A 10,328-nucleotide genomic window follows, 5' to 3' on the forward strand; every position below is an offset into this window, starting at 1 on the left:
AAAGGAAAAAAGTTGTTTATGTGATGAGTGTTAACTGATCATCCTGTGATAATCATTCTGTAGTAAATACATGTATCAAATCATTATTATACAACTTAAACTTAGAAATGTTAAATGTCAATTATATCTCAATAAAACGGGAAAGAAAGAATACCTGCCAGATAAATGGTAACCATTAAGACCATTAATTATTTAAGTGGGAATCACATAAAAATACTTTATATTTTTTAAAAAATAATGCTTTATATTTAGGTACAATACCTTTCTTTTTCCTCTTTAATTTTACATGTCTTGTCTCCCCCCTCCTCCTTTCTGTCCATATGATTGCCATCCCACACACATACTATGCATACCCACACAGTTAACTTTTGTTAAGTACTATGTATCTTTCCTTATATCTTCTTACAGTATTTGATACAGACTTACATATACATATATACACACATACACACTCCCACGGTTTTAAAATTTGCTTTATAAAAATGAAGCCCTATTATACATACTATTTTGCCTCTCATTTTGTCACTCAACAATGCCTTGTGGAAATGTTCAAAGTCAAGAATAGCTCTAACACATTTCTTAAATGGGTCTACAATATACCATGGTGTGAATATGTAGTAATTTATGCGGACATTTCTTGTTTATAGTTATTTATTTTTGCTTCTAGATTATCATCTAGATAATAAATAAATCCTATACATTTTGGCTATCACACTAACCACCACCCCCTTCTGTATCTCCAGGCCTAAGGAAACACCAATCTATTTTCTGTCTCTAGAAATTTGCCTAGTCTCATTATTTCATAAGAGTAGAATCCTAGGGGCGCCTGGGTGGCTCAGTGGGTTGAGCCTCTGCCTTTGGCTCAGATCATGATCTCAGGATCCTGGGATCCAGGCCCACATCAGGCCTTCTGCTCAGTGGGGAGCCCGCTTCCCCTGCCTCTCTTCCTGCCTTTCTGCCCACTTGTGATCTCTCTCTCTCTGTCTGTCAAATAAATAAATTAATAAATCTTAAAAAAAAAAAATGTGGAATCCTATAATATGTGATCTTTAATGATATTTGCTGATGTCTTCAGCAAATATTGTAGCATTTGTCAGTATTTTATACTTTTTTTAAAACGGCCAAAGATATTCCATTGTATGGATATACCACATTTTGTTTATCCATTATATTTGTTTATTCTTTCATTGATAGACATTTAGATTATTTTCAATTTTGACTATTATGAATAATGATGCTATAAAATTGGTGTATACATTTTTTGTGAGAACATATATTTTCATTTCTCTTCTTCTTTACATAGGCGTAAGATTTCTGGGTCATATCACAACTATACTTAACCATATAAGGAGTTCCCAGATTGTTTTCCAAACTGGCTACACCATTTTACATTTCATCCAGCAGTGGATGAGGGTTCTGATGTCTCCATATCCTCATGAATGCTTATTGGTTTCTGGTTTTATTTGTTTGTTTGTTTTTGTTGTATTGTAGCCACCCTATTGGGTGCAGTGATATCTTACTGTACCTTTGATTTGTATTTCCTTTTTCATCTTTTCATGTGTTTTTTGGCTATCTGCATATATTCTTTGTAGATATGTCCATTCGGGTCTTTTGTGAATTTTTAAAGTGAGGTTGTCTTTTTATTATTGAGTTAAATAGTTACTTATATATTCTAGATAAAAGTCCTTTATCAGATTATGATTTGCAGATACTTCTTTTCACTTCTTGATAACGCACTTTGAAACAAAGAAGTTTTCGATTTTGATGAAGTTCATTATTTCTGTTTTTTTCTGCTGCTGCTTATGCTTTTGGTGTCATTTTTAGGAATTCATTTTCAAATCTGAGGTTATGCAGATTCACCCCTATGTTTTCATCTAAGAGTTTTAATTTTAGATTTAGGTCGTTGATTCATTTTGAGTTAATTTTTGCATATAATGTGAAGGAAAGACCCAATTTCATCCTTTTATACGAGGCTATCCAGTTGTCCCAACACAACTTGCTAAAGAGGCTGTCTTATAATTCTCTGACTGGAGAACAAGTCCCTGGGACTCTTTATGTCATCATCCTCAAGGTGGGACACCTGGTATAGCTTTTGAGTTGGTTGTTGTGATGTGTGCTATGATGGTTGTTATTAATATGGAAATAAAATCATCATAAAAAGCTTCTTAATAACAACAAAATAACTCTTTTGATTTTTACTTAAAAGAAGGATTTCCCCTGAAGTTTACATACATTTTTCATTCAACACAAGCCTTCTTTCAATAACTGCTTTCCAAAACACAGATTTCCTGCTTTCAGTTAATTTTCTCTGAGTCGTATAATCTTTCAAAAAAAGACAAAGAAGGATTTTAAGTGGATGTGCCATAGCTGTTATATAGCATTGGTAATAGACTTAGTATGTCTTGAATATAATTTAAGTCCATCTTGTAATATTGCTTGTGGCCAGGTATTACTGTTTTTTCTTTTTCTCTCCCCACCCCCCACCTAAGGATTCCACTCCCTCTACCTGTTTTATTCCAGTTACCTAGGGGGAAATTAAGTCTTCTTACCTCAACTGGCTCTTCAGAGCACAAGCATCAATGCTGCATCTATCATTTTGACCTGAAATCATAGGCAGAAAGAAACTTATCTCCTGCGTTTACAGGAAATGAGGTTGTATTGGGGTGAAAGTCATCATCATAGAGGATGACTCATGTGAGTTTTGGAGTCAGTGGGCTCATGTGTAAGATCCGATTTGGAGATACCACTTGTTGGGTTCACAGGTTGTATTTTTCCTTTTCTTTTTGTATTACTGGCAGCTGATTGGATAGGAAACATATATGCTCCATTTTTAGAGAACTACAAACACACACACAAACACACACTTTAAGTAGGAAATCATCACTGGACATGTGTATAATCCCAAGAAGATACAAGTGAAAATCTGGGTCCTTTCCCTTCCCTTCCCTTCTTCTTTTTTTCTTTTTTCTTTTTCTCATGTCAAGACTACCTTGAAGATAGGAGGCTCTGAAGTGAAGATAAGTCTACTTATTCTATTGACCATCTGTTTCATAATCAATTTCTTTATCTTCTCTTTTCTTTAAACAGGCTTGTAAGTTATTCTCTTTTTTTCAAAACTCAGTTGAATCTGTGCCTTGACCAAGCCCTATTATGGACTGATCTCTTTTTTTATTGTGCTTTGGCTCTGTTCCTCAATTTGTCTTTTCCTGCTATTGTTTCAGAATTTTTATTGTTCCACTTGACAAAAGAAAAAAAAAACAAACTACTTTAGATCACAGGGAATTGATGCACTTAAATAGCCAAAAAGAAAAATGGTATATTTGGGTATAACTGGTCCTGAACAGGTGTATTTCTCTTTCTGTCTTTATTTCTTGTTTCTCTTGAAAGGGTCAACTTTGTTTACTCCTGTTGCTACATTTACATGAGGCTCATTCTGTGGTTCTCAACTGGGGGATATTTAGCAGAATCTAATAATATAGTATGTTATAATATATAATACTATGTAGTATCTAGAGATATTTTTGGATGCTATAGTATGGGAGAAGGGCACTACTGGCATCTAGTTGGCAGAAGTCAGAGATGCTACTAAACATCCTACAATGAACAAGACAGCTTCCACAACAAATTTTCTGACCCAAAATGTCAAGACTCCTGATGTTGAGAGATCCTGGACTAGATTAAATGTCTGTTAGTAGCTCCTGGATCATAACTTCCTAACTATGAGGAAGGGAAGAGCTCTTCCCTTCCAGTTTTAATTAAGTTGAAAATTCCTAGGGAAAACTTGGGTTGGGATACAGCCAATGCCCCCCTACACCTTTAGCTCTGTTCCAGGCCAATTTTTGTGGCTAGGAATGGAAATACTACAATCAATACAGCCTAGGTCAGTTTCTCACTTTTATACAAACTACAACAGACAGGGAAGATGGCAGCTTTCACTCAGACCACAAGCAGAGTATCGGGGAAGATAAAATAATACCTTACATCCATACTCTCATTTTAAAATGAAGAAATGATTTTTCAAATTCTATACTTGTATATAATTAACAATATTCTGTTCTTATGCCTAAAATTCTTCAATGGGAAAAGACTAAAGTAAAAATACCTCTTTAAAGAACATGAATTAGAGATTAAAAGTGTAAATAAACCATTAGCCCAGAACATATAATTACATAGGAAGTCAATCATAATTTTATTGGCTAAGAAATAGCACAAGACTGTGAAATTGGAGCCATTAGTGTACTCGTCTACATTGAAAATACAACCTTTAGATTAGGTTTTATTGAGCCCAGTGTATAAAGTATATTCCTAGGCTGAAATAGGCATTGAGATTCCATCAAAGTGATGTGAAGAATATATTGAGCGGTGATTCTTTTACAAATATGTTCAAATACACGATCATCTTACATGAATGGAGTACTGAGGGACTGCTACACCCAACTTCACTAAAGACCAGTGTTCTCACTATTTCATAAAGATTTGAAATTTAATAATAATGAAATTAATCTGCCATATGGAGACAAGGAGGTCTTTTAAACCAAGTTAGCCCCTAAAAAATGGCAGCTAGGCACCTTTAATTTAACTGTAAGGGACGATGTCTATAACTGATCTTGCACTTAATAAGTCTGTTCTTGAACTTCACCACCATATTATATTTTCACCCCCTTTAGCAGTGTTGCGCTTTATTCTGGCAACCTGTGGCAGAGAATGGATGATTGTCCATTCAAAAAGCAACTAATTTCTTCATTATGTCTCAAATGGAACTTGCACAAGTACACAGTATCGGGAAAAAAAGCTTCACAGCTAAAGCAGTAGTATTGTGCCCATTTATTCCCTCTCTACAGACATTTTGCAAAGGACTTATTTGCTGTTTTATTTTATTTTGCCTTTTTTAAAGATAAGATTGAGCCCTATTTTGTTTCTCTTCTGAAAATAAAGGAACAAATTGTGGATTTCTTACAACTGCAGAATGACTAGAGTCACCTGTAAGGTATAGTATGACTACAGCTTTCTGCCCATAACACCATCATTCATCAGGTCCCCGAAGCTTAAGCTTTTGACATACTGTTTTATTTCTGTCATCTGGCCGATGTACTTCAATTGGACATCTAGAATCATGACATTTGACAACCAGATCTTAATAATATCTCAATCAACCTTTCTCATATGAGAAAAGAACAGCTCCAAGGAGCATAATGACTCCTTGTTGCTTGCCCTCTGCATTTTGTAAAAATTAATAAAAGGAAACCTCATTTAAGGTTAAGTCTGGAGGCCAGAACTTCCTACTGCATACGCAATAGGAAGCAACTTACCTTGCAAGTAGAAAGTGCTTTAGCTATGACAATGTTACTGTTCCAGCAAGAGGGTAAGTTATAGCAGTCTCATTGCCAGGGAACAGCCCAGGCAATGAGACTGCTATAACTTGCCCAATGAAAAGTCACTTTCCTTGGCACTCCCAGTCTACTTCAGTGGCCTTTTCCTTTATAACAGCCTTGCCAACTTCCCCCTTTTCCTCTAAAGGAGTTTTCCTTTCCTTTGTTCTCCGTCTGCCCTATGGTTTTGTTGTAACTTGCTTGTCCCAGAGTGTAATTTTGTGCCATTCCTGAATAAATTTTGTTTTAAATTCTGATAAAATACTGGCAGTTTTACTTTTAAGGTCAACATTTTCCTCACTCCTTCCATACTCTCATTAACAGAAAGTCAGGTCTTTGTCACATCATTCCTGGATTTTAGCAGCATTCCCCCCCCCTTAATATTTTACTCCCTTGCAGGCTCTTTCCCCCATAGTCTCCAAACCATAATTTTCTGACTCATTTCATCCTGGCAGAGTTTTCTTTGGGTCACATTAAAATCAGAAACTTAAGGACAATGCACTGTAGTCTATATACAGCCAAACTGAATTCAGTTTATGAATTGTTTAGAAACAGTGTCTTCGTTAAAGTCATAAATGTGCCTCTTTTTTTTATGCGGTTATTGGTAATACAATATCCTTAACTTGGTAAAATAAAGTTTAACTGTCTGTAATCATTTATTTCTTTGTCAGCTGGACTGGACTATAGGGTGCCCAGATAGTTGATCCAACATTATTCTAGATGTTTCCATGAAAGCGTTTTTGATGAGATTAACGTTTAAATCCATAGACTGAGTTAAGCAGATTGTCCTCTTTAAAGAAACTTGGTCCTCATCCAATCAGTTGACTGCCTAGATAGAACAACAAAACTAAGGGAAGAACTCCTGCTGCCTGACTGTCTCCAAATGGGGATATTGGCTTTTTTCATTCCTTTGTATTCAAACTGAAACATTGGGTCTTCCTGGGTCTCCAGCTTGCCAACTGCAGATTGGGACTTGTCAGCTTCCATAATTTATGAGGCAGTTCCTTATAATAACACGCACTCTTTCTATCTGTCTCTCTTTCTCTTTCTCTACACATACACACACACAGAGACACACATGCTATTGGTTCTGTTTCTCTGGAGAGCCCTGACTAATGCACCATCATTTTGTCTTATTTTTTATTAAAAAATTTTATTAGTTGGGGCGCCTGGGTGGCTCGGTGGGTTAAAGCCTCTGCCTTTGGCTCAGGTCATGATCCCACGGTCCTGGGATCGAGCCCCGCATTGGACTCTCTGCTCCTCGGAGAGCCTGCTTCCTCCTCTCTCCCTGCCTGCCTCTCTGCCTACTTGTGATCTCTGTCTGTCAAATAAATAAATAAAATCTTTAAAAAAATTTTTTCACTAGTTGGTGAAGTACAAAAGCCCGGAATCTATGCTGTGTTCCACCTTACTTGGTCAATCTGATTCCCTTCCTTTAAGTCTATTGTTTCTGCCTTAAGTCCCTCAGGGCCCAACCTTGTGTACTCAGAGTTTTCTCTGCTAGCCAACTATATAATCTCATTCTTGTGGCCATCAGTGCCTCTACAGCCGAAGTGAAGATGAGAAGATTCTAAATAGTACAATAGAAGGAAATATTTTGATTGGTATTCCAATATATTGTCCCACTATATGATTAATTATTTTAAAAGAAGAGCTATGATCTTTTCAGGTGTTCCAAACCTATCAGAAGCATAAATTAAGTGCAATTTTAAGAGATATTTAATAATAGTTACCAGTTATTAAGTCCCTTTTATGTGTCAGGCAAGCTTGGTTATGATTTCCTTGCATTTTCTCATTCCTACCAATTCAGATCCAGAGGTACTATGATCTCTATTGTTCAGGAGCAGACTGGATCTTAGAAAAATTAATTTATCCATTATGATCAAGTTAGGACATAATGGAACAAAGAGAACCCAGTCTCCTCTCAACATCTTTGTGTCCTATACCACTGCTTCTCAAACTTTAATGTGTATTAGAATCACCTGGTGATATTGTCAACATGCAGATTCTGAGTCAGTGGGTCTGAATGGAGTTTGGGGGTCTGTATTTCTAACAAGCTCGGGGGGGATGTTGATGCTACCAGCCCAAAGATCACATTTTTAATTGTCAAGGTTCTATCATTACTGGAAAGGTACACACCAGGAGAATGTATTACATGATGTAGATAAGAGCCTCTGTTTACTTGAGCCGTAAAGTCACACTTGTCTGGCTCTATTACTTAACAGTTCTGTGACCTTAGGAAAATTACTTAATTTCCTTTACCTGTTCTATAGAAAGATTAATAATGATACCTAATTAATATCGCATTGCATAAAATAATGTATGTAAAGAAAGTTTGGTATATATTCAGGCCACAGGTTAAGCATAAAAAATAAAAGGGTCTTAGGAGGATATAACTGTTTTCCCAGAACGGTCGATCTTACAGCACAGGCTTCTTCCTAAATAGGAAAATCAATTTCACTGCTACATAATCTAAAATAGAAACATGAAACTATTAGGTGCTGACAGACCCACAGTTATTATACTAATCAAGAAAAGGTTCGCCACTTCAAGCTTTTTGTTTTTTAACCAGATGTAGGGTTATAGCAATGTGATCCATGAGCAACCTAAATTCAGAGAGAAATAAAGGTTATCTAGAAATATTCTTTCTGGCAACACAATTCTGACATCTAGCTTATAAATGTAGAAATAATGTTCTTGTGTGTTTAATAATGGCTTTAGATAAACTCTTAGATCGGTAGAGGTAGAATTAAATTCTGAGCATACTGTAAAAAAGAAAAAAAGGCATTTTAGCATTTAAAATTCTGAGCTTGCTAGTTAAGTATTCTAGGCCCCAATTCCCCATCTGTGGAAAGGGGGAATTAATCTGCCAAGATCTACATTGCTGGGAAGTACAAGAATAAATTATACACAGCTGACTTTGACTACTTTCTTAAAAAAAGAAAGTATTAAATTTTATATCAGCTTCCCCCTGGTTACCCCCAAATACTTAAAACTTATAGTCCATCCATGAATTTAGAATATCCTGAGATAAGGCAAGCTAATGGTCATAGTTGCTAAGGTATATTACCGTAGAAAAGATTCAGAATGTGATGCCTATGTGTGAATATAGATATACATATTTAAGTTCATATTTATGTACATGAGTGTGTGTGTGTGTGTGTGTGTGTGTATGCTTGTGTGCTGTGTGAATATATAGAATAATTAGTGGAGACATGAATTAAAAATCATTGGAGCTGGAAGCCAATTGCATGCATACTATGCTTATCTTCCTCCCTTTCTTCATGTATTACTATTCCCCAAGGTTTGAAATTGTGTTTATGTTGATGTTCTTAAGGTTATTGAACAATGAGATCCTTTAAAATGGGACAACTGTTTGTGTGTGCTTGCTACCATATTAGCATGTGTAATTCTTTAAGGCTATAATTGCATATGTCAGAAAAGGAAAGTGGGGACCTCCACAGTTCCTGTTTATATTTCTCTTATTGTAAAATCGTGGAGATTGAAGAGGTTGTATTTTTTTCTAAAACATGATAGTTAGGGTGATCTTTTGGTGAGATCAGAAGAACAATGCTTTCTCATTTTAAGAGAAATCATCCCAGAACATGCAATTTAAATAGCTAATCAGAGCTGGTTAAATGAGGCATTTGATAATTACGCATAAAAGATTTTCTCTTCCTACTTGAAGTATTATGATTACTGATGTTAAAATTGAATTATTATTGCTTTTAAGTGGTTTATTTGAACAACCTGCAATTCTAAAATCTTTTGAAACACTTTGCATTTAAATATCATCATATATGCATCCATTCGTGCACTAATTCACTAATTCCATAAATATTCCACTGCTAATAGGTGCCAGACACCGTCATCTGTGCTGTAGTAAGCAATAATGGTAAATAAAATACACCGGACCTGCCCTCAGTAAGCTAAAAGTCTAATGAGGAGATAGGCATCATACATAACTAATGAATAAATCTCAATTAATGCATGCATCGGTCTTAGCATTGGCTGATGGGGAAGTTAAAGAGGCTGCAGACAGAGATGTCGCTCTGGAAATGAACTCGGCAGCAGAAAATCCAGCAATGTAGACTTGATTCAGGCTGGTATTCACATCCAAATTGGTCCCATTTCACAGAGAAGTATTAGAAGCTAGAGGCTTCATGCTGAGGAACAACTGCATGCCAATTCCAGCAGAGCAGCCGAGGGAAGAAGGCCAGGAGAGGACTGGCCCATGTTGGATGCCAGACAGGTGCCTATGTAAGCAGAAGAATGGAAAGCTAACACTAGCCAAGAAGTAGGATCCATTTGGCTATAAAAAGTAGGAAACTGACTCTACTTGGTTTAAGCAAGGAGGAAATACATCCTCACTTAACTAGGAGGTCAGGGAGAAAGTGGTTGCAGATCAGCTTAACCAGGCTTCTCCACGTCTGCCTCTCTGTAGACTCTTGCAACTGTGTCTTGTTGGCCTGTCCTCTGCCTGCTTTCCTCCCAGCATGAAAACGACAGCTTTTGACTCGCATTCACATACACAATATTCACAGGAAGCTAGAAACTGTCTTCCAATGGTTCTAAGAATATGAAAACTCTTGGGGAGCCTGGGTGGCTCAGTCCGTTGAGTGTCCGACTCCTGATTTTGGCTCAGGTTGTGATCTCAGGGTCCTGGGGTCCAGCCCCAGGTCTGGCTCCATGCTCAGTGGGGAGCCTGCTTGAGATTCTCTCTCTCCCTCTGCCCCTTCCCCCACTTGCGATCTCTCCCTTTCATTCCCTCTCTCTCAAATAAATTAATAAATCTTAAAAAAAAAAATAGAAAAACTCTTTTCCAGAATAACCAGTAAACTTTTCCTTGTGTCTCATTTCTCCAAACTGGAGTTTATACCCATCTTGAACCAATCCCTGTACAATTTTATTGTATGACATTTTGTCTAGGCCTGAATTCCTGAACCAATCTTAAAGGGA

Source organism: Mustela nivalis (genome assembly GCF_964662115.1).
Source record: "Mustela nivalis genome assembly, chromosome: 10".
Lineage (NCBI taxonomy): Eukaryota > Metazoa > Chordata > Mammalia > Carnivora > Mustelidae > Mustela > Mustela nivalis.